This window comes from Lissotriton helveticus, chromosome 3_1 (genome assembly GCF_964261635.1).
Source record: "Lissotriton helveticus chromosome 3_1, aLisHel1.1, whole genome shotgun sequence".
Classification (NCBI taxonomy): domain Eukaryota; kingdom Metazoa; phylum Chordata; class Amphibia; order Caudata; family Salamandridae; genus Lissotriton; species Lissotriton helveticus.
This window is the reverse complement of record NC_136061.1, coordinates 688299281-688323973: the sequence shown is the minus strand read 5'-3', so window position 1 is coordinate 688323973 and position 24693 is coordinate 688299281. Positions and strand designations below refer to the sequence as shown.

The 24693-nt window shown below is 43.1% G+C and overlaps 1 protein-coding gene and 1 long non-coding RNA gene across 3 annotated transcripts in view; one reads left to right on the top strand and one right to left on the bottom strand.

The window, feature by feature from the left end:
- Positions 1-24693, top strand: part of VPS13C (vacuolar protein sorting 13 homolog C) — a 2773485-nt gene that overhangs the window by 1182126 nt on the left and 1566666 nt on the right. The window lies entirely within an intron of this gene.
- Positions 1-24693, bottom strand: part of LOC144822865 (uncharacterized) — a 790049-nt gene that overhangs the window by 296717 nt on the left and 468639 nt on the right. The gene's annotated exons all lie outside the window — the stretch shown is intronic.

The following is a 24693-nucleotide window of genomic DNA, read 5'->3' as shown; positions in this document are numbered from 1 at the left end:
TACATTTACATTCACTTTTGTGACTTTTCACAAAGTTATTTCTTCCCAAAAAAAGGAAATAAAATAAAAATAAATATTTTTTAAAGGATTCTTTTTCTTCTGTCCTGATAATCTTACTAGATTCTTGATCTGAGGTGGTCTACTACACCAGTCTACTCTACACTGTTGTCACTATCCTGGCAATGCCTCTTTCATGCCAGCATATTAGCGATCTGTTTCTGGCCAGTCGCCAAAGACCCTTCATGACGTGTACATCTCTTTTTGTTGAAGCTTTTGGGTAATTATGGCATCAACGTCTCTGTCGTTATTCTCTGACAGTTTCCTATGTCAGATAATGGTTTCATCCTTATTGGGTGGATTCCATTGTTAATTACTGATATAACTTTATGGTCCATCTGCTTGGACTCCATTATTCTGTTGGATTGAGTGTTTCCTGTGGATCACTATCCTTGGAAACCTCTTTTCCTTTTGTTCTCTTAGGTGTCCGAATATTCTAGCCTTCAGGGGTTGGCTATTACGCCTTATATCTACTGTATATATATATATATATATATATATATATCTATACTAATATTATAAAGATAGAGCCAAAACCTTTGAGGCTGGTAATCCCAGGAACCACAGCACCAATCACAACACCCAATGCAGCATTGGAAAGGGCAGATGCAGCAGAAGGACATAGGCTATACAGATGCCCACCATATACATTTGAAAGGTAAAATAACCTTACCAGCAAAGTAGTCCCTTGTGAGCGTGGGCGGGGCGTGGCATGACGGAAAAAAAAGCGGTCCTTAAACGTGTGCGTTGTGCTGGGGGCGTGAACAAGGTCAATGGGCGCGGCAATTGCGAGCAGCAATGGGTGTGGCCAATGGGCGCGACAATCGGCAACAATCGCGCGGCACATCCCCAAAAAAAAAGCATGCCTTGAGGGCGTGTGGAATACAAACGTGTGCGTTGGGCCGGGGGCGTGGCCAAGGCCAATGGGTGCGGCAATTGCGTGGGAGCAAGGGGCGTGGCCAAAGGGTGCGGCAATTGCCGGGGCTTAGACGGGGGCAGACTCGACTGATCGTGCCTGCGGGGACAACAACTGCACAGTAACCTGCGCGCTGTCAGCCAGCCAACTCTCTGCATAAAGGACCGTGCCTGTGGGGACACTAACTGCAGCGTCTCCTGCGCGCTGTCACACACTCAACTCTCTGCATAAACGAATTGACACCAGGCGCACAACATCACCAGGGCTGGAGCTGGGCTCAGGCGGCGAATGATGCGACTAAGCGCGCCTGCTGGGACACTAACCTTTGAACTGACTGCACTTTCCCACACGTGTAGCATCCCTAGCGCGCGCTGTCACCCACTCAACTCTCTGCATCAGCGACTTTACACCACAAGCACAACATCAAACAAAACTGGAGCCGGGCTTCAAGCGGGGGATGACGCGATTCAGCATGCCTGCGGGGACACGAAATTTACAACTGAATGCACTTTCACACACGCTTACCTACGGAAGTGGAGTACATACACACTAGAGACATCTGCTAATACTTCTTACTCCGAGGTACACACAGTATCTGCACACAAATGCCTAACTATTGTGACACTTCATGCTAAAAAATTTCTCTACCGCGAGATTTTAAAATAAATTTCCCTTGCCTATTACACACATTCTATTTCATACCCGGACAACGTCGGGACGGGCTGCTATTATATATATATTTATATATTCCAACATAAAGGTTACCCCCAAAAGGAAAAGCCACCAGCCAGGTAGGTAAACTCCTCGTTTTTAATTTGCAAGTTACAGCATACTGCAGATGAAACAAAGTCCAATTCAATTTAGCAGCCTGACGCGTTTCATGCTCGGTGAGCATTTCTTCAGAGGCTCTTAGACACTGTGCGAGGCGCCGTGATCATTCATCCTTAACACCTGCCCCAGTGGGCGTTGGCTTTCCCCAAGCCTTCTGGTGTATATATATATATATATATATATATATATATATATATATATATATATATATATATATATATATATATATATATTCATCGCCTTAAATTGTTCCTTAACCCAAAACAATGACGAAGAGCAGACCCGAAATTTAGTGCATAATTAAAGTGCTTTTATTTCGCCCAGCCTGTCCGCCATAACGCGTTTCGCTTCCCCTGAAGCTTGATCATATGACATGTTGCGTTAGGATGGACCAGTATTTAAAGTGCAAGTGCAAGTCGAACAGAGCTTAAGCAGGCAATGACATAGAAAAAGTACTGTCCTGTAGCAATTGATGACCTCATCTTTTTGAGATACATCGGGCTTGTACATAAATATTTAAATAAATGCAAATACAATATTTAAAATTCATGTTTAAATCAATATTTCTTAAAAATCACATTTGTTTGATTCCTAAAAAACCTTAATTGATAAAAAAATCTGCCATAAAAATGATTTTAAAGCAGTACAGCCATGAACAGTGCAAAATAACTGCAAAATACCAATGTACTGTTCTCATATAGCTACCTGTATGGATAAATCAAATCCAATGCTATGCTTGTCAATAATGCCCAAGTGGGCTAAGACAAAGTCCCATTTTCTCTCCACTCTGTCAAAAAGCTATACCCCTATAACTGGTCCTGAGGGATCAATTTGTGAAATCTTAATCAAAAAAGTGCCTAAGTGCAAGTGCAAATGTGTAACAACTAAAGTGCATATTCAAATTGAATCAATCGTTAAAACTAAAAAATAACCAGAGGCGCAATTACTCAAACATCATGCGAATATCATCATTAATCCTGTTGATTCTCTTTCTACTCAGTTACAAAACAGAAAGCCCCTAGATAAGAACGCAGTTGGTAACCCATGAACCTTCACATCTCTAGCACCTTACTGACAGGTATACAAACCTTCACTTGCATTCAGCCAATTGGGAATTTTGCTGTCCAGTTCTGGTATGTATTGCGTTTCGAGGAGGCGAAGCCTAGCTTCCCTATCCCCTCCTCGTCTTAAAGGCAACACTGTGTCTATAACATAGTACTGGAGATGGGCTGGATTGGCTTCATGAGTTATTTCGAAGTGTCTAGCCACCAGATAGGCTTGATCCTTGCCTGTTATCGCCCTTATGTGCTGGAGTATCCGTTTGTGGGCGGACAACCTGGTGCTACCCACATACCTCAACCCACACGGACACTCCAGCACATAAACCGCGAAATCTGTTTTACAAGTTAGTCTCTTAGTGATTTCAAGCGGACTTTATTTAAAAGGGCTGTTATAACTAGTTTTGTTACATCCGTAACGGCAAGCCTTACACTGGGAACACTTCTTAAACCCTTTACTGAGGGCCATCTATGTGCTAGAGATAAGAGGTTCTAAGCTGTTCTTGACCAAAGCCTTGGCCATTGAGGGACACCTCCTGAAAGTAAGCATACGTTTATCTTTGACACTCGGGGCAATAATCGGATCTCCTTTAATGAGATTCCAATTACGATAAAAAATTCTCCTTAAGTCCGAGTGTTGCCTACTATAGGAAAGAATCATGCACGATTGTATACCATCATCTTTGTGGGCCTTAAATTTGTCCTTACTTTTGGATGTTAATGCTTGTTGTCGGGGCATATTACGAGTGTGAATAATAGCATAGTCTATAATATAATTGGAGTATCCCCTGACTAAAAATCTCAATCTGCTAGCCTCCTGTGCAGCCGCACATTCGGACTCTGAATTGCATATCCTCCTGATACGCAGCATCTCCCCGTAGGGGATGCTGCGAATTCAGGTGGTGCGGATGATGGCTGGCCGCATGCAAGATTGTATTTCCAGCTGTAGGTTTTCTATAGAGTTTAGTGGCTAAGATGTTATTGTCTACTTAAACCTGCATGTCTAGAAAACAGATGGAGGTAGCATGAATATTGGATATGAATTCTAAATTCAGGCTATTGATATTCAGTTCCCTGACAAAATCCCTAGCTCCATCTTCCGTACCTCTCCAAACAAAAAATAAATCATCTATATAGCGGAGGTACAAAACTATGTTCTGCTCCATGGTGCTTCTGAGTTGCTGAATAAGGACCTGTTCCTCCCACAGTCCCATGTGTAAACATGCGTAACTGGGGGAGAAACAGGCCCCCATTGCAACTCCCCTAGTTTGTTGAAAAATCTGATTGTTAAAAACAAAAAAATTCTGTTCCAAGCACATTTGTATCATGGACAGTAACATATTATTTTGTGCAGCAAAATTCATTGGTCGTCTGTCAAGGAAATGTTCAATAGCTCTCCGCCCATCATGGTGTCTGATAGAAGTATATAGGGCCGACACATCCAAAGTCATTAAAAACATCCCTGGACCCCACTTCACATGTTCTATCTTCCGAATAAAATCCGAGGAGTCCTGAACATATGACCTCAGTCCTCTGACCCAGTTCTGAAGAAAGTAATCAATGTATTTAGACACATTTTCCAATGAGCTGTTAATGGCTGAAATGATTTTGGAGTCCTTATGAATTTTCGGGATTAGATAAAAAAAAGTAGGGATGACCGGGTGTTCTTTTTTTAGAAAACAAAATTCATCTTCCGATATCAATCTCCCACTCCTCCAAGCCTGGAGTTTAGCATGTTGATCCATCCACGTGGCTTTGACAATTTGAATATTACTTTTCCTGTAGCATAAGGAATTGCCCAATTCCGGCTCAGCCAGGTACAGTTGTCACGTCCATAAAACTATATTTCCACCCTTGTCTTCTTGCCGAACTAAAATGTTGCAGTTCGACTCAAGCTTGCTAACCAGCTGAGAATAGCACCGATTTTGATTGCTGATGGCATACCTCTTTTTGTTGGTGGAAATATGTAATTTTTTGAGATCCTGTATTACCAAGTACTGATACACATCTAGGTTATCGTGTACCATTATTGGTTGAAAAATTGATTTTGGCTTGAATGGATTTCTGCACTGGCTCTTTTCCTTATTCATCATGCTACCTGCCACGTGATTGTCTTCCCCATTTTCATTTTGTAATGACCAAATCTCTTCAAATGCTTCCCGATCCCCCACACTTAATAAAGATGGACTTTTTATAGCTTCAGATGGTGTCTTTTTCTTAGGCACCTGGCGATGGAATTTGCTCAATTTTAATTTTCTGATAAATCTGAAGGTGTCCATTCTTGTGTCCGCATAATTAAAGTTACAGGGGGGACAGTACGATAGTCCTAGGCCCAGGACTGATTATTCTCCTGGACTTAACTTCAAATCTGTCAAGTTAATTATTGCGTTAGGGTTGCTGTCTGGGCCACGGAGTGGTTTTGGAATCGGTTCTAGCGCCCCCTGTCCGGTTTCTTTCCCCTGAATCCCCCTTCTTTTGCTCCTTCTGCGCCTTTGACTGCGCTTGTAGTTTTTCTTTGACTTGGTTTCCAGTCGGCGCCCGAGGGCGCAAGGTATCTCTCTGATCCTGGCAGAGGCAATTTACTTCCTCTGCCAGCGATAGTTTGATAAACCCCAGCTGGTGTGATGTGGCCGCCTCCCCTTCAGGTTCACTTTCAGCTGCTGAGCTAAGGGCCGAAGCGGATATGGACATAGTCATCGTTTCTCTTGTGGTTCTTTGTTGCGGATCATTGGTTCTGGCCTTAACCGCAACATAGCGGCGTGCAAAAGTAAAAACTTGCCCATTGAGGTAGTCCAGACAGTCTCTCTCAAATTTGAAAGTCTTTCTTTTTTTAATGACTTCCTCATCCGTTTTTAATCTGGCCATCATGTCTTCCCTTAATTTTCGCATTTGTTCGTTTATTTCCAATTTTCCAATCTCTATTTCTATTAGGATTTTTGCCCGATCAATTTCGGCATATTTTATCAAAATCGTCATCAATCTCGTAGAGGATTCAAGATTTGATTCAGCCCACTCCTTCAGCATTGCTGGGTCAGGTTTGTCGTAGCTGGGGCCAAGGTGATTCGTAGCCCCCGAGGCACTCTCCCAACCTGCAGATATCGGGACAAAGACCGGTGCTCCCACCACTTGGACTGTTCAGACCGCATTAGTTTTTCCAACCTCTTGAACAAGTCCCGAGTGGTGGGATTGCCGGTAACAGCGCAAGTATATGTTGCGGATAATGACCCCCCCCGCTGGGGAATCCAAAAACATAGTCTCCGCAGCCTCCTCACAGTCTCGCAACACGTTTGCGGACATTTAGGCAATATGGCTGTAAGCAATGATGGCTTTGCACTCTAACAAACGGCCGCTGGCACACTGCAAATTTCTACTGCCAGACAGCCGTGCACACTCCTTACCGGCTCCTCTGCGTAGATCCTGCCTCAGCCAGACTACCGGCGTTACGTCCTGTCAGCCGACGTGGAACACACCGGCTTCTGCAAACGGGTAGATCAGTCAGCGGCGTCCGGGGGCTCCTGCGGCTTGCTCCTGGCTGGAGTTTTGTATTTCCTGTTACGGGTTACCAGAGATCTATATACCGTCCTAATTTTTGCACAATTGCGTTGAAATAAATTACATTTGAAACTTACCCTGCTGTGGTGCCGTGACTTTCGCTGAAAAACGGAGGAGGCGAGAGAATCCAAGGAATATATATATATATATATATATATATATATATATATATATATATATATATATATATATATATATATATATATATATATATTACAGCTCTCGTGTTACTGAACACACCACACTCGCGGGGGTTTCTCAAACAGGCGTTTATTGGCAGCAGCGTGCTTGATAGCTCACAGGTCCATGTGAAAGCCTCTGGAGATTTCAAGAGGCCGAGGGTTCGTCTTTATACTTTCCGACGCGTTTCAAAGGTCCATGCCTTCTTCCTCAGGGATAGGCGAACTTGACATATGGTCGCAGATACGAGTTCCCTATTAACAAGATGACACGCCCCCCAATGGGCGGTACTGATGCCGCAGTGTCTTGTGGAACTGGTATGCTGTCTTTAATAAATTGCATATTGCATTTCCTCATCTAGGTCCTGTGCCGCTGTTAGTAAACACCCTCTGAGCACCCCCTCGCCTGCCACTGGACATCCTGGATTTCGAAGACAGGAGCGGTATATATCCGACATCCAGTGAATCTGAATGATTCCCTTTCACGGCTCCAAAGTCCGGTTGACGAAAGCCCATGCTGAAACGCGTCTTGATGTGCTGAGTGTTTTCCAATAAAATCGAAGTGGAAACCACCCCTGCCAGTGCTACGTTCCTTATCAGGTGGAGTGCCTGAGGATGTTGGGATATATATATATATATATATATATATATATATATATTCATATTCCTGGTTTCAGCAAGTTTACCTCATGGCAACCTGATCGCCGGTAGTGCTGTTTGTTGCAGCGCTTTGCCGTGAGCTGTTTAAATCAGGCAAAAAGCGGTTCCACAAACAATAAATAATGGATCCCACAGCACTCCGGTATAGTTTTTCATAGCTTCTTTAATTAAAGGAGAGGCACCAACGCGTTTCAATGCATGCAATGCACCTTGGTATATATTATATATATATTTATATTCACTCCACAGCGGCTGGATTAGCTCAGTCCCCCTTGTAGAGGCACAGACGAAAAAGGATGATCCAGGACTCCAGGCTTTTTGTCACACATGATGTCTTTTTATTTTGTTTCGTCCAGTAAATGAATGATTAATGAGGCCTACAACAATTGCAGTAACTGACCACGACCGACGCGTTTCGGCAACCACCTTCAACTGGGTCTTCCAGTTAAGACGGTAAACAGCTTATTTAAACACTTCACTTTTCTATTTTGATGACCCACAGAAACACTAAAATGCTAACCTCATGGTTGCTTGTTTGGCACATAGCACTCTCCATAGATTTAAATAATTTCTTATTTTATCCCAAGGGACAATCAAAACAAAATTCAAAGCTTTGAGGACCAATACATTTTAAAGCTAAATAAGATAAAATACATTGAAAATGAAGCACAACATTACCCAATACACCTGTGATTGCCAATGTCAGCAACATTATCTTTTTTCTTTTTGATAATTTTTTTAATTGTCTTTTTCTTTTTTGCCTTTTCTTATCTTTATTCTTATTATTTTTATTTTTTATCTATTTATGAATCATCCCATATTTATACTGCATTACAAATAAATCCTATTAATCAGTACTAAAATAATACCTCAAGGGTGTAATTCAATTGATCATTAGATGTTTTCTTGTTTACAATTGCAAACAGATAAGATCACATTAAATACTACAGATAAAGTGCATAGGTGCTTTCCTAAAATTAAACTAAAAGGGAACAGACATAGTTAGAGTGCATCATGCTGATAAAGTGCATTATTTTTCTCTTTCTCAAAGTTCATCAGTTATATTAATCTAGAAAGTGGTCCCAATGGCTTTTTGTATCTATGTGCAAAACAGGCAGAGCATTTGAAGTGACAAAGATTAATAAATATTGTCAACTAGTAGAAAAGCGCATTTTTAAAGTGCAATTCAATTTAGGGCCATTGTCCTCGCTTGAAATTCTTAACCGTAAGTTCCCACACATTTCTACTACTAATTACAAATGTTTGGGACATTATTTGCAAATCAAAAGAGTCTTGTGCTTCTAAAGTACATATCAATAGAAATATAAAAGTTCCCATATATTTCTACTGTTATCAGACAATACATTAGGACATCCATTGTAAGCTCAAAGTGTTTTGTGCTTCAAAAAGTGCATATGGATATAAGAGCACCCACCGCTGAGGGGCTCCCAGGCCCTTCTAGATGCATTTTCATTCTGCCCTGCAGGCAAGATTGTCTCAAAATATGCTACTAAAGTCAGAAAATCCCACATCCTGAAATTCAGAGCAAGGTTTCCATGAAAGTTCACAAAGCAATACAAAGATGTCCTCTTGAGTTTCTAAGTCAAAGATGTACATATAACTCGGCATTGACATTATGTCCCCAGGTATCTCTGTTCCTATTGACAGGATCAGCCGAGAATCTTGTCTCCTTAGTTCTTTTACTTGATCTCCTCCCCGTGGGTGGGCTCTAACATGCTTTATCCCACAAAAACTGAAAGAATTGTTCAAAATGACAAGCCATGGGGTAGCTTTTATCTCCATTTTTTATGGCTTGTATGTGTTACAATACTCTAAGCTTCAATTTGTTTATAGTGCTACCCACATATAGCTTGTTGCAGCCACACTTGAGGGCGTAGATCACACGATCCGTGTTACAATTAATATGATTATCAATTTGTACTTCTCATCCCTCAAATGTCAGATAATTCTTACAGTTCGATCCATATTTGCACGCTTTGCACACGTAATATTATTCATTCTTAGGATATTAGTAGCTGGAAGTCAGAATGTCCCCCAAAGATTTGACTTTCTTCGGTGTTATCTATGAACCAATATCGACTTTGTGTTAATCTTTTTTCAACACATGCCAATTTTTGGGGAGGATCTTCTCAATTTCTTTTTGAGAGGCATTGTAATCCAGGAATACTCTTTTTGTTATTTTTGTTTGTTCCATCAAGTTAACTCTGCGTGGAACAATAATTCATTCCTGGTCTTTTCTTTTGACTCTCCTCTTGGCAGGATAAATAAATCATCGATGAATCGAGTCCACATAGTGATCTTTTCTGTATAGATGTCATTCTCTTGAGCCCAGGCACCTCCTTCTCCTACCACCCCATAAATAGGTTGGCATAGATGGGAGTGAAGGAGGTGCCCATGGCTTTGTCCTGTTCTTACAGATAGTACTTGCCTTTAAAGATAAAAACTTTGTTAGTGAGACAGAAGGTCAACATCTCTAATAACGGTCTCTCAAACATATTCACATACCTTTCTTACGTTCTATTGATGTATACAAGGAGACCACATTCAATGTCACCATCAAATAGTTTCATTTCCATGGGATTTGTTCCAATCTTCTGAAAAAATCATCTGCACTGTCATTTAGGTACAAGGGTAGGTTGACTACATATTCTTGCAGGAATAGCTCTAGATATCTAGAGGTGTTCTCCAGTAGAGAACCAATAGAACTAACTGCTGGTCTCCTTGGTGGATTTCTAATACTCTTATGTATTTTGGGTAGGAGTTATATAGTGTACCCTCAGAGTTTTCTACTTTCAAATATATGGATTCTTCCCAATACAAAAGATTCAGGTCATACCAGGTTTTCCGTTTTAGGTGGAATTCCTCCTCCAAAAGCCTTTATACGATTTGCTGTTAGGTGGGTGTAGTGTGACCTATAATTGTCTCTTAACTTCACATGTGTACGTTTGTTGATCTATTAGGACGATATTTCCCCCTTTGTCAGAGGGCTTTATGATCAGTGGTGTGATATTTTTTTAATTAATTGATATCCTACCAATCCTTAGCAGTTTAGCTACTTTTTTTTTTATCCTTTTGCCATTTTCTCTATAGCTCCATCAGATCGTCTATCAATAATTTCTGGTACAGCTCAATGGAATAGCCAGCTGATAGTTGGGGGCAAAATATGCTACATTGTTTCATACTGCTCCCAACTGATGGTCTGTCTCAAAGCCCATATCTCTTAACGTGCTTCCTGATGGTACTTCTCTCATGGCACCACCGGTATCCAAGCCATCATTCCTACTCATTAATGATGTGCTCATAGTTTCGCAAGTGTCCAGTGTATGTATGTCAAAGAGACTGGGGACATCTGCATTTTTTAGAACAACAAGAGGCGCATCTGTATTTTCTCTTCATGATCAAGTTTTTTGGGTTTCATCTGATGATACTTATGCAATTTTAATTTCCTGATGTACTTTTAAACTTCTAGTCCATGAAGTCTGGTCCTGTTGTTTTGAAAAAACATCAAGCACAAATTCAATAATCTTATTTGATTCGAATTCAGTATTGCTGATATGTTCACTACCAGTGGCTTCTCGTTGTTATCTTCATTGATCAGATCTATTTGTGAGATTTGTTCTTCCCTCGTCCTCTTTCTTTTGCCGCCTTCTTGTTCTGCAGGTCCTTTTTCGTAATTCAATTGTTACTTGCCTTGTGCTCCTTGTCTCATAGTCATTCTTAATAGTCGCAGTTAAAGCCAATTTGTCACTCGGTGTTTCATCTGCCCTGGATCCTGCTTTAGAGCTCAATTCACTCTCACTTAAATTACCTTTGGGTTGGGGCCCCACTTTTTTTGTCCTTAGGCTGTCATATTTTCTTGCAAAGGTGTTTCATCAGTGCAGTCCCTCAAGCCCAGGAAGAAGAGGCGCTCCAGCCTCGAAACGCGTCGGCTTGCTCCACATAAGAAAGGGATCTGTTTGTGCAAGCTCCGCGAGGCAGCAGCCCGATGGGAGGGGTGCGGTCGAGTTACCGTATCAAATCGTCAAGGCGTTTGTTTATGAAATATATATATATATATATATATATATATATATATATATATATATATATATATATATTGCTTCACATGGCAGGCAATTTTCTGGCTTGCAAAAATGAAAGGCACACGCGGAGTTGATTATAAAGCTTTAAAATGCTTTATTCGGTGCTTGAGCCCTCTCCCCCCCCCCTATCGACAGACGCGTTTCGCCTCGCGGCTTTTTCAATGTCGATTGCCATTAAGTGCCACAACCATTTTAAACCCTCCATACGTCATCATAGCCATGAAAACAGAAGATGGACATTTCACCAGCCCCAACAATAACAGTTATGTGGTGGCCCTCTTATAGTGGGTTAATAAAATGCAAAAATATCAATTTCATTTATAAAGTGCAAGTGCTGAAAACTTTAACAAAGATATAAACCAAAATTAAGGATTTAAGAACATTTTCTATAAACAGGTGGCAAAAGTTTGAACAACATCGGCATTGCATATACAAACTCTGTTCTTACATTCACAGCATGTTAACAAATGGGGCCCCCATGGCATTAGCAGAGTAGTCTGAGCCAGCAGCAGCCCAGCAGACTCACTGGGAAGTGGAACGGAGACACAACTGGAGGGGAGGACAGAACACGCTGTGAAGTTTCAGAGCGAGTGCAAAGGGAGGAAGCCCCAGTGTCCATGAGAAATCATCGCCCCAACCCTGAAGGGCCCCAGGAAGAAAACGTGACAGGAGAAGGTCCATCCTCCCAACATACACATTCAGGGTTCATATTGTGTATTGAACAGCAGGGAGGGTCATCAATCAGACAGGTGAAGGGCTCAAAGTCTAGTGGGCACGAAACACAAGTATTCCAAGTATTCCAAATGTGACATATAGTCAATAAAGAGTTGTCAAAGGCAAGCACATTTAATCTCAGAGAATGTGATCTTGTGTGACATTTGCTTCATGACAAAAGTATGCCATAGCTGTGTGAACCAAGCTGCCACTGAAGGGGCAGATGGGGTTTTCCAGGCCAGCGCAATGAATTGTTTAGTCGCTCCAGTCATGTGGCATACCAAATACCAGTCTGCATGAGTGGCAGCCGCAAGTGTAACCTGCTTCACTCCAAGGATCACTGTGCAATGACCCACTTGTATGGAAAATCCCAAGGTGTTCTTAATGTGCCCCAGTATTTCCTTTCAAAATATAGTGATCGTAGGGAATAACCACCAAACATGCTGGAAGTCCCCGACCGATGTGCCGCACCTCCAACAGGTATCGGGGGTGGCAGGGAATATGTGTGCAAGTGCCTAGGGGTGTAATACCATTGCAGCATTAATTTGTATACAGATTCTTGCTGGGCAATGCTCCTGTATGTTTTTGGGATCTCATGCCACAAAAGCTCCCATTGCTTCTGGAAGATGCGCAAGGCGCTATCTTTTTCCCATTTAGTCTGATAGGGTGACAAGGGAGTATGCAGGATTCCTGGAGAATACTGTATGTTTTGGAGGTGAGACCCTTAAAACCCTCAAAGCATCCCACCAGAGTTTCAAAGGGGGTTAGGGCTCAGGTGGAGGCAGAAGGGTGAAGGGTAATAGAGCCCAGAGATGGAACGGGAACGACTGATAATGAGATCTGTCGGGAGAGGCAAATTCAAGTTTACACTGTTCGAAAGGCTTGATGGCCAACCCATGGAAGCTGTTATGCAGTCACCCATTCACCAGTCAGGGAAGAGGCTAGACTGGTTCTGGGCTATTGTGGTGTTCGCAGCGGGGAAGGAGGTGAGACCTCTTTTGATCGCTAGCGTGTATCAAAATTCCAATACACTGTGGGTCGGGGTCGCTACATAGACACTGCGGGGTGGTAATTCCACAGAAGCCAAGCTAGATCCCACAGAGGCCTACAGGCCACTGTCCAATCCATGTGTAGCCTTTGCTTTTCTCTTGTCTTTACCACCCATTTGGAAATGTAACACAGGTGAGCAGCCCAAAAGTGATCTAGAAGCTTAGGAAATGCAAGACCCCTGTGGTTCATTCCATAGTAGCATCCGCTAGGAATACATTTTCCTCTTTTAAAGATATCGATCCTTAACCAACCTTGTAATCATCACCCACTCTCTAAAATCCCTTTCAAGATTCTGCAGAAAGTGAAAACTCTGCAGTCTTAGAACCATCTTGATGAGCTCGCTCTCCTTGAGGATTTTTCTGCTTTTGGCATTGTACGAAAGGAGCAAAGACAACTCTTAGAGAGGTGCACTGTTCATTGTTGGAAGCAATATACTTCTAAGAGGCCACCTTGTTGATGTTTCTGAACATTTCCACTTTGAAGCATTTTGTCCTTCTTAAGAGTTTGAGGACAGCAGGAAATGTATTAGACCTGTCCAGTTCAATCGGCTCTGAATTTCACATCTGCAATCCACAAGAAAACCAGGACTGACCTCCTCATATCCCAGGGCACTTTTTATGGACCCTTTATGACTCTTCCTTCAGACGCAGATTACTAACATTACTGCTAGATTCAAATAGGGTTTTCTTGCAGGAGTGGGGTAGCAGAAGAATCCTATGTAGCACTTTTTGAGTGAAAGCAAGCACAAGGAGATGAGCTTAGTGATGTAAGATTGACATACATGTGGAAGGAAGTCCAGGATCTAGTTGGTGGAACACATCTCTTTATTGGTACATATTACATCAGTTAAGTGACCACTGGCAACCTCCCCTGAAACCAGCGTCCACCCATCACGTTCCATGGAACCCCGTGAATCCCACATTCCATGGAATTTGAAGCAGCTCCAGTGAACTCTACACCCAACATATTAACTTTGGGGTAATGAGAACACTTACGAAGAGCAAAGTGGGCTAAGAAAAGAAGGCCTCTATGCATCTGACCATACCATAACTATTGGAGTTAAAGTGAGAAGAATTTGAATTCTTCGAGGCTATAGCTCAAAGCTTCCTTTAAAGTGCAGTTGAATAATACATCACCCCCAAGTCATCTAAATGATTAACAGGGTGCCATCTGCTTAAGCATGACATTTTAGTTTGAAGGACAATTAAGTTGAGCCATTGGGGCCACACAGATATTGTATAATGTTGGACTCCATACAGATCCCTGAGGACGTCCACATGTAATAGGATTATTACTTCACAGGTGTTTATGGGTCATATCTTGTGAGCAGTTAGGAAAAGAGTAAATGTTTGCAATGTAAGGGTTTCAAGAGGAGGCTGTCTCCGCAACTCACCACTGTGAGAAAATGAGCTATTGGTTGAAGAGGGTGAAACCCTACCCAAGCAATAACCACAATCTTTGTCAGGGTGAACCACAAAAGTTCACTAAATCAACCTGTGCTTAAACCCTGATAGCTTGGCAAAATACAGTCAGGCTAAAAAAAAAAGTGACATCACATACCATTTTAGAAAAATAGAGTGAAATTTACGAGTAGAATGGCAATTATGCAAGTTCAAAGGTTTAAGGTAAATGTAGTACCTAAAAGCACAAAGTGCCCCTGGCGCTTATCTGGACGTGTGAGACTGGGTGAAAGTCACAAGGTCAGGCTGACCTCAATGGAGCGCGGGAAGATACAGTAACTTGGTTAGTCACGCTGAAAAAATTACAGCTTAAAATCTAGCATGAAGTGTTCTGTTTTTGGTGGATGAGTCCGTGAAGAGCAGGGAGAGCACTGCAGGTTCTCACCATAGCGTGAGGAGCAGTCCGGGGGGGTTATGTAGCGCAAAGATTATGTTGGATGTCGTGGACGGTAGATGTTGGAGCTTCACAATGGTGATCACAACAGGCTTGTAATGCTGTAGCTTGAAGTGCGGATCTCATGTTGCTACTCTTTGCTGCCAGCCTCTGTAGTGCAAAGAGTTGGGCTCACTGGAGCTTTGCAGTGGCGGGCAGTAAGAACTTGACACAAACTGGCCCGTTTGCAGTCGCAAAGATCCGAAAACTTCAGGTTTTCTTCTTTTTTTCAAGGAGGAGTTCATCTGTTGCTACACCACTGGGCACCTCTGGGGGATCAGGAACTCACTCTGGCAGAGGCCAGCAAGGCTCAGGCAGGTCCAGGTAGCTCCAGTTCAGCAGGCTGACTGGACAGTTGCAAGAAGTGCTCTGAGGCTTGTTAGGTCTCTGTAGCTCAGAACAGGAGGTCAGTCAGCTGAATCTTGGAGTCATTTCAGCCTGAGATGAAGGGTGCTGGTCCAGTATTCCTTCTCAGAAAGCAGGACATCCTTCCTCTCTAGTAGCCACAGCCAGCAGTGTACTGAAGAGTGGGTCTGAGAGTCTCATTTTTATATCCGGTATACACTTTGATGTAAAAGAAGCTGCTGGGAGTTTCCCCTTCAAAGGTGTCTGGAATTGCCAGCCTCCTTGCCCTGGTCCCAGTCTGTCTGGAGATACAATAGGCTACTGTGAATTCCTTTGTGTATGATCTGAGCCGCTGCCTTTGAAGTGAAAGTGTGGTAGGTGACAGCTCTGCCCCCCATCCTGCCAGTGATGGCCCATCCTGGGACAGCTCCACCCCACATCCTTCCAGTGATGTCCAATCCTGCCAACACCCACACCCTCTTTTGTGAAGCTGCAGGGGAGGATTTCTCACATTTTATTGCAGTTAGATGCAGTTTTCCTCTATCATTTCTCCATCTAAATGGTCTGGATTCAAGCTGTGCAGGCGCTGTGCAGGTCAAATGTCTATCACAGACCCTCACACTAGCTGTCTTTGGTGTCTTTGATCCAACTACATCGTCAATGCCTGCAGTTCTCATCAGCAGATGCATCCAAAGGCAGTCAAAGAACGTGAAGAAAAAATGTTCTTGGCCAGAGCAAGATTATGACCTTTGTGGATGTTATGAATCTAGTCCAAGATCCAGATCTCCTTACCCATCACCTTCAAAGTCATTTTGAAGAAAAAGCACAAAAAAGAAGAGGAGTCAAGTGTCACAAACAACTCCTCTAGAAGTAACTTTGTTGTCTCCTCAATCAGAATGTGACTGTGTTTAATCTACAGACATCCGGATGCCGGTGACTCCATTAGACTTGCCCGAAATTTCATATGACCCTATGCCAATTTATAACATTTGTGGCGCATACTCAGAGGCCCCAGTCAGGACATTCATATTCGACATTCCCAACACCTGGGACAGGTCTTACTCTTTTTATTAACCTAATGTTGTAAATATCTAATAGAGTTATGCTCCCATCTAGTGCACCAGCTCGCCCCGTGGGAACAACAGGCTTTTCTTTGAATGGCTTCCAGACGCCACATCAATTGTCTCCCTTTACACCACCTCCATTGGCTATTGAAACTTCATCACCTTCGCAGTTGAATTTTCTCCGGCATCACAGCCTACTCCATCAGCACCACAAAACACACCATCAGTGCTGCAAATGGCCACACCAGCACTACTACTGACTCCTCCGGAGTCGCACTCAGTGACTTCACAAGAAGCTCCTTTGGAGCCTCTCTAGTTTGAGACTTTACTTCTGATACAATACTCTCAAAGGGAGACAGAAATTACTAGAAGACGGTAGATACTTCTTTACGGATTTTGTCCCTCAGGAGTATCCTAATGCACAGAAAGTCCCCGAACTTGCTCAATTGGATCCATATTTTGAAGGGTTGATAAGATGACAGTGACTTTGACACTTCCCTGAAGTGGGAGCGACTATCCCCCAACTGGTCTCTGGAGGTCAACTTTTATCAGTCTGTTAAATGAAAGGCAGCTGACATGCTGGACCTGCCTCTATCAACAATGGCGGTCAAGTCAAACATACTGACTGAGGTCCTTCATGATATGTCCCACTCATTCGGAACCATAGCTTCCCGTTAATGAGGTCTTAACAGACCCAATATTGGCCATATAGATGAAACCAACAACTTTTGCTGCTGTGTCCAGATTCATCACTCGTTGCTACTAAGCAGATCCTGGAGACCCTAGCTTTTAATCATTACATCCTTCTTCAGGGAGTCTAGTGGTGCTGGCATGTGGTTCCTCCAAATCGACCCAGGATCCTTCCTTTTCTCACCCTTGGACCGGAAGTCAAAACAAATTGAACAATATGCTATTAAGAGTTTTTCAGCAGGGTGTTAGGCTCTGAAATACATTAATGCCACCTTTCAATTGGACAAAGGTGTTTATACCCTGCTAGACTCAGCTCACACAGTCATCCCTAACTTAACGTTAGAGCTCCTTTCATATTTTACAGAGCTGATAGCTGATGAATGGACAGACCGCTGCAAAGCAAATGATCTAATAAGACCTTGATGCTGCAGACTCAGTGACAAGAGCCATGACTACTTCGTTCTCCCTGTGTAGACCTGTCTGGTTGAAGAACTCAAGGTTTTCATAAGATGTCGGGTCTAACCTTTTATGGATCTAGGCTATTCGGTGCTAAAGCGGAGTCAGCATTAAAGATAGCAAAGGAACTGAAAGATCTCTCAATCTGAAAAGACAATTTAAAAGGTTTTGGGGGTTTAGCAGAGGCTTCTCCTTTCAGGGATGACAGCCAAGTTCTCATTAGCCACAGTAACAGCAGCAGCAATCAGACACCCTCTACAAGAGCTACAGAGAACGTGGCCCAGGAAGGCAGCATGCCCTACTCTTATCTCCATCCTCCTCCTCCTTCTCCTCCAGCCACAGCAGGGAAGCATCCCTAATTCCGTATTACCCAGACACTCACAACCCATTGGAGGTTTTTCCACTTTTCAACAAGCAATAAGGACCATTACTCCATACCTTTGGGTCTTGCAAATTGTGGAAAGGGGGCAGAGGGTACCATTCCGAAAATCACCACCTACAATCCCTCCCCGGTCATAGGTACTCCCACAAGACCATTGGCACATCCTTGAACAGAAAGTCCAGTTCGTACTACTAAAGGGCACAGTGGAGTTTCTCCCAGAGCAGGAAATGTTTCAAAGATGCTACTTCCAGTACTACTTGATCCCCAAAAATGATGGCAGTCTTTCTCTGATCCTAAATTTCAAGATTTTGAAGTGGTTCCCCAAAAAAGGAAACAGAAGACTGGATGGTGTTAATCAACATGCAGGGTGCCTACTTCCACATCCTTATCCTACAGTCTCACAGGAAGTTCCTTTGATTCACAGTAGGATCAAAACATTACCAGCTTCTGGTCATTCCATGTGGTCTGCACCATCAGGTTTCGCAACTAGGATGGCAGTGGATGTGGTTTATCTCAGACATATTGGAATTATGTTGTTCCCTTATCGCAACAACTGGCTCATAAAAGCCAAATCTTCAGAGATGAAGCCTCTCCACTTGCAGATGGCAACACAGTTGTTGTTGGACCTAGGTTTTTTGATCAACGAGCCCAGATCTCACCTGGTGCCCTCAGCGCATCTTCTTCCAATGTTTCACAATGGAGTGATCATTACAGTCTTACGCCTGCTCGGTCTGCTAGCCTGCTGTATTCTGCAAGCTGGTATGGAAGTGCCAGCAGTTGTTCTAACAGTAAAGATCTACAAGCGTGTTTCAACATCCTTAAGGACACTGCAATGGATCTGGGATGACAGAATGTGAGCAGCAACCTTTCGTAATAAAAGCTGCTTCACCCTCCTTCTCCAATGGTAACCGTGATTGTGGATACCTCCATTCTAGCATGGGAAGCTCATCTGGAGGAACTGTAAGTCAGAGGAAACTAGTCACCAGAAGAGCAGATTTCACACATACAGTCAGATTTGTTTAGTAGCAAACCACTTGGCCGGAGTTTACAATGTGTGAGAGCACAGTTTCAGACAAAATTTTGTTGCTGACCATGAGTGTCGCCTCCACCCAAAGGTGGTCCAGGACATCTTCCAGTTGCTGGGGACTCCTCAGATAGACTTGTTTGCCACTCACAAGAGTGCTCACTGAGCCCTCCAATATCCAATGCAGGGAGTATTTGCTTGAAGTGAAACTTTTCACTTCTTTTATGCTTTTTCCCCTATACCCTTGAATCCTTGCATGTCGAGGAAGATTTACCTGAACCAGGCCCAGGTAATTCTGATTGCCCCAGATTGGAAAGCAATTTGTGATATGCAGAACTCATTCTCCAGTCTCTGTGCCCTCATCTCTATTGCCCTCACAAGGCATGCCTCCCCTCACAGTCGTAGGAGCAGGTATTTCATCCTGGCTTCCAGAGCCTCCACCTACATGCCTGAAGGTTAAATGGGGCAATCTGAATGCATTTTCCCTGGCCCATGATGTAGTGGACATTATTTTATCTTCAAGGAGACACTCCACCAAAACGGTGTACTTTGGCAGATGGACCACATTTGTTAAATGGTGTACAGACAAGTCTTTAGATCCTCTTCAGCCTCATGAACATTCTCTGTTTTGCCCTATTGCTAGCTCAGCAAGTATGCCCAGTTGCTACTATTAAAGGTTGGTTGTCAGCCTTGTTGACTTTCGTGCCTACCTGATCTGCTGCCTCTCTTTAAATCTCCCAATGCTTTAAGATTTCTTAAAGGTCTTACAAACATGTGCCCTCCTACTTCCTTTATTATGCGACAATGGGATCTCAATTTGGATTTTTCTTACCGGATATGTTTACAGTGTGAGCCATCACACAGTTGTCTCATATATCTACTGACATTTAAGATTGTTTTCAATATCAGCAAGGTGGGAAAGGGAATTGCAGGCTTTGAGCGTAAAACCTCCTTTAACCAGCTCCTTCCCTGATAACCTGGTGTTAAGAAACAGGGCTGCCTTTCTGCCTAAAGTGGTTAACCATTTCCACTTAGCAGGAGAGCGGTCAGCTTCTACATGGACAAAACATGAGTTTAGACTGAACAATCAACTCTTTGTGGAATATGTTGTAAAGACGAAGGACAAAAGAACACTATTCAGATGCGTAAACCTGTACATCAACATCTGCTACGCCCTAGCACACAATAATGATCCAGAAAGTATTCAAGCTCATTCTACCAGAGCAAAGTCTTCTACACCAGCACCGGTGAGAGGTGTGCCATTGGAGGACAGCGGCAAAGCAGCAACATGGTCAATCATACACACTTTTGCAAATACACTTTTGTTTAGATTCTATAGTGAGGAGGGATTGCCACTTTGCTTGTTTCGTTCTTCAGGACTTATAGGTATAAACAGCCATGAGCTCACCTGCGGATGTGGGACTGGTAGGGAAATCTTTTCAAAAGGGGAAAAATCTGCAGGTAGAAGTCCATTAGAAGAACCAGTTACTTAACTTCGGTAACACTTTTTCTAGTGGATAGTTTATCTACCTGCAGATTCCTCACCAACCTGCCAATCCCCCCATTGCGTAGCTGAATATACCAATAGTCTAATTTAGAAGTACTCCTGATTTTATGGAAAAGTGCACCTATATGTTGGTTTAATCTGTTTGTGTTTGAAGGGTCTCTAAAAAGTAGAAGGAAACTGGCATCAGCAAACAGATGGGGGCACTTTTTGAATTCAGTGAGGTCACGAATTGCTTAATGTGGTGCAAAGGTGGAACGAGAGGGATGGAAACATTATTGTTCGTTCGGAGGGTTGGGTGGGTGAACTTGGCCTCCCAACTACCATTTGTACTAAGGAGGGAAGAGATGTAAATTGTACAGACATTGCTCTAGGAGAGGATTGTGATTGTGGGAGGCTGACTGATTCTCCGCCAATGGCATTTAATGAAAAGGGGACTTGTGTAGAAAATTCCCTGGAGAGATTTTTGTCATGGAATATAGCGGGGCTGGAGGCTAGATTGTTGTCACAGCATTGGATAGACTTTGTAAGTGGGTTTGAAATGTGCCTATTTCAAGAGACGTGGGCTTGTGACCCAATTTATTTGCCGGGTTACTTAAATTTTTGTATACCAGCAACGAGAGGCCCTAGGGGTAGACCTATGGGAGGCCTCACAGTTTGGATCAAGCAGAACTCAAAAGTAAAAACAAAAATGATTGATCTAGGTTGCAAGGACATACAATTATTGAGATTATCTGTAGGAAAGGGTGGTGTGATAGATATTTATAACATTTATGCTAGGGGTAAGAGTCTTGGGAATTCTGCTACCCTAGAAATTCTATCCGCCTCCCTCGAATCCCAGTCACTTGGAAATAGAGTGATTTTGGCTGGTGATTTGAATAGGACATTTGAGCCTTTAGAAAATACTGCATATCCAATAGGAATAGAGGAAGATGCACTTTGGGGTATCCCAAACCTAAACCTCATACCTGTGAAGCGGTGGACAAAAGATATTTTGTTGCTGAATGCGTTATGTCTGGAGTATGGTCTGAGGGCCCTCAATGGCAGGACAAAAAGCGACCAAGGAGGCAATTGTTCATTCGATAATGGACATAACAAAAGCAGGATCGACTATGTCATCTGTAGTCTTGAGTTATGGTGTGGCGTGGGTGATATGGAAATTAAGGGGAGAGTAGAAAGTGATCATAACCCCCTCTGTGTCTCCCACTCATGGTGGAGGGCCACACGTGCCAACCCAGTGCCAGGTAGTGAGAGCGTACCTGTTATGGCTAATGACTCAAGAAGGGTGAAATGGCCATATGTGCTGGCCAATTTGGCTGCCTTGGACTCCATCAATATGGAGGTAGATAATGCTATTGCTGCCATGGAAATAGTAGATCCTGTAATACCAGGCTCCATCCAAATAACTGATATACATGACACATTCTTCTCCCTGATAAAACCGCACTTTATCAAGCCAGTGAAGGCCAACAGAAAAGTACCAATCACATTGGCAAGCTGGTTCAACAAACAGTGTAGGGTAGCCAGACTGGAGTTGGGTAGAGCACTTAAAAGTAGGGATAAGGCCTTGATTAGCGCTACCAGGAAACATTATAATGACAGCATCCGCAAGGCTAAGAAGCGGTGGGATGAGGAGTATTGGGAGGAGCTACTCGAGGCCTCAGGGCAAAAGGATTCCAGACTTTTCTGGAAAATTGTGAAATGGGGCAGAGGGGGTTCCCCCAAAAATCCCGACAACAATGTCGATGAGGCATTGTGGGTCGAGTATTTTAAACCTCAGTATGCTGAGAGCAGGGATATAGTGGTCATAGAATCAATTCCTATGGTATTTTGCAAAAGTGATTTATTTTTAACTAAGGATGCGGAATTCGCAATTTCAACCCTGCAGGGGGGGAAAGCCCCTGGGCTAGATGGAATCCCCTCAGACATTTTTAAACACGACCAGGTTCGGTGGGCAAAATATGTGACCTTGCTGGGAAACGGCCTAGCCAAAGGGGCAAAAATCCCCAATATATGGAAGGGGGCAATAATAATACCGATTTTTAAGAAAGGCGACCGGTCACTCCCGGCAAATTATAGACCAATAAGTTTGCTGGCCACTATGCAAAAAGTAGTGGGGAAGATGGTGGTCGACAAACTTATGGCCTGGGTAGATGACAATAATGCTTTATCCCCCTTCCAGGCAGGATTTAGACGTGCAACTAGTACGGTCGATCAAATTTTTCGCTTCACCATGCTACGGTGGGGGACTGTACTCCTGGGTAAAGGCAGCCTTTATGTAGCATTTGTAGATCTAAGGGCTGCCTTTGATTTGGTGCCTAGGAGCACGTTGTGGGCGGTTTTGTCCAAGATAGGGGTCCCACTTGATTTGCTCACGCTGATAATGCGTCTCCATGAAAGTAATTATGCTAAGGTCCAGTGGGGGAGGAATGGGGAATCTACTACCAACTTCCCAGTTGAGCGGGGGGTACGGCAGGGATGTGCAATGGCACCCCTGCTGTTCTCCCTGTTCATTAATGGTATAGTGGATAGGATATTGGACGCAATGGTTGACGCACCTTCGTTAGCGGGCATCAGGGTTCCGATTCTGATGTTCGCTGACGACACCCTGATCGTGTCCAAGACCCCGTCGGGTCTCCAGCGAGCCCTGAACATATTTGATATGTTCTGCAAAGAACGGGGTCTTGAGGTTAATGTAAATAAAACCAAGTTGATGGCCTTTGGGCAAAAGCGCCAATCTCAACCCAGGGTATTCTTGAATAACATCAAATTAGAGTTAGTAAATGTTTTTACATACCTTGGGGTGGAGATATCAAGTAAACTTGGTTGGTCGAGACACATTGAGAAGGCGGTGTTGAAACACCAGCAGATTTCAGGAGCCCTCAGGGTAGAGCAAGTAAAATCCAAAACTAGGCCTATAAAACCTGTTCTTATGGTTTATGACGCAAAATCCTTGGGCGCAACCCTTTATGGGGCTGAAGTCTGGGGCTTTGAGAGTCTTACCACCCTCCAAAAATCTGAGAACAGGTTTGTGAGAGGGATAACTAGTCTCCCCCAAAGCACCCCATTAATACCGCTTGGCTTTGATCTAGGCAGAAGATCGCTTAGTGACCGTGCCCGATTGAGGCCTATCCTCTATTGGAGACGGCTATGGACAACCGTGGAAATAAGACACTACGCTGAGGGGTTCTTAGCACTAGCCAAATCAGATGTTTTTCGAAAAATTACATGGCTAAAAATGCTAAGGGACGTCCTTGCTGAGCTTGGGCTCTCCAAACTTTGGGAAAATCCCCTCGGGGAAGTATTCCCTAGTAAATCCAGTATCAAAGAAATATATTGGGATTACATTGATCAGAAGCTTTGGAGGAGCGTAACCTCGGATTCCATGGGGGGTAGATTTTTGGAAATTAAATCAAGACCAGCCCTAGAAAAGTATTGGGACTTTATAACTGTTCCACTAGACAGGAAATTATTTTTCCAGTTAAGGGCAGGTTCTCTCCCCTTGAGGTGTTTGACGTCCAGTTGGAGAACTAGTAGTAGTTCGTGCTGCCCGTCATGTGGAGCCCCCAACGAAAGCATCGCACATTTTCTTTTTTTATGCGCGGCTTATGCAAACCCAAGAAAATCTTGGTTGGCTCCTGTCTGTAGGAACCTTGGTGTCTTAAGTGGTATTGAGGGGTTGAGAATTGTTTGTTCTTCCACTGAAATGTCCATCGTAGTGGGAACGGCAAAATATCTGGGGTGGGCATGGTCCATAAGGAGGAGGGCTCTATCCTCTAATGTGTTTTGAATTTTATCTCTTCCGCTTGTTTGATTTATCCTTGCCAATGCCTACTGGGAGATAGATATGAATTTTAACCAAAAAATGCTGCTAACATGTATGTCAAGAGTTTTGATTGTATAAACTTGGGAATGGCCCGTAACGCGGAGGATTCTCTACTTTAACATGCATCTAGTTTCAGCACTTTATGAGAAAGCTTATTTTAACTCTAATTGGTAACAATTTTTATGTCTATGTACTATGTATTTTTAATTACAAATTCATTGTTATCGAATGTATGAAGTTTTAAAACTGTATAAATTTATATCTGTGTGCTTTTATGAGTGTATAACTCGAATAAAGCTTTTTCAATCAATCGGAACCGTCTCCCCTACTCTGCGGGGAGAGCTTTCAAAAAGTTTCAGGATTCAGTCTGACTCATAGGATATTCAAAA